At 62.3% G+C, this 461-nt stretch overlaps 1 protein-coding gene across 2 annotated transcripts in view; it reads right to left on the minus strand.

Annotated features, from left to right (window-relative positions):
- The window catches only part of LONRF1 (LON peptidase N-terminal domain and ring finger 1), a 36,636-nt gene that overhangs the window by 1,668 nt on the left and 34,507 nt on the right, over nucleotides 1-461 (minus strand). The gene's annotated exons all lie outside the window — the stretch shown is intronic.

Raw genomic sequence — 461 nt, forward strand, 5'->3', positions numbered from 1 at the left:
GGCCAGATGATTGATTGTTGTGAGAACCGTCCTGGGCATCATGGCCTGCTGAGCAGCACCCTGCCCCTGTCAGCAGCACCTCCCTAGTTGTGACATAAAGTTGTCTCCAGATATTCCCAAACTAGAGGCCCGGTGCACAAAAATTTGTGCACTCAGGGGGGTGGGGGGGTTCCTCAGCCCGGCCTGTGCCCTCTCGCAGTCTGGGACCCCTCGGGAGATTACGACCTGCTGGCATAGGCCTGCTCCTGGGTGGCGGAGGGCAGGCCCAATCCCTAGGTGCAGCCCCTGGTCGGGCTCAGAGCAGGGCCGATTAGGGAGTTGGGGTGCCGCCCCCTGTCATGCACAGAGCAGGTCAGATCGGGAGGTTGCGATGCCACCCTCAGTCACGCTCAGGGTAGGGCCGATTGGTGGTTGGGGCACCGCGCCCCGTCACATTCAAGGCAGGGTCAATGGGGAGGTTG

This window comes from Myotis davidii, unplaced genomic scaffold, assembly GCF_000327345.1.
Source record: "Myotis davidii unplaced genomic scaffold, ASM32734v1 scaffold71, whole genome shotgun sequence".
Classification (NCBI taxonomy): domain Eukaryota; kingdom Metazoa; phylum Chordata; class Mammalia; order Chiroptera; family Vespertilionidae; genus Myotis; species Myotis davidii.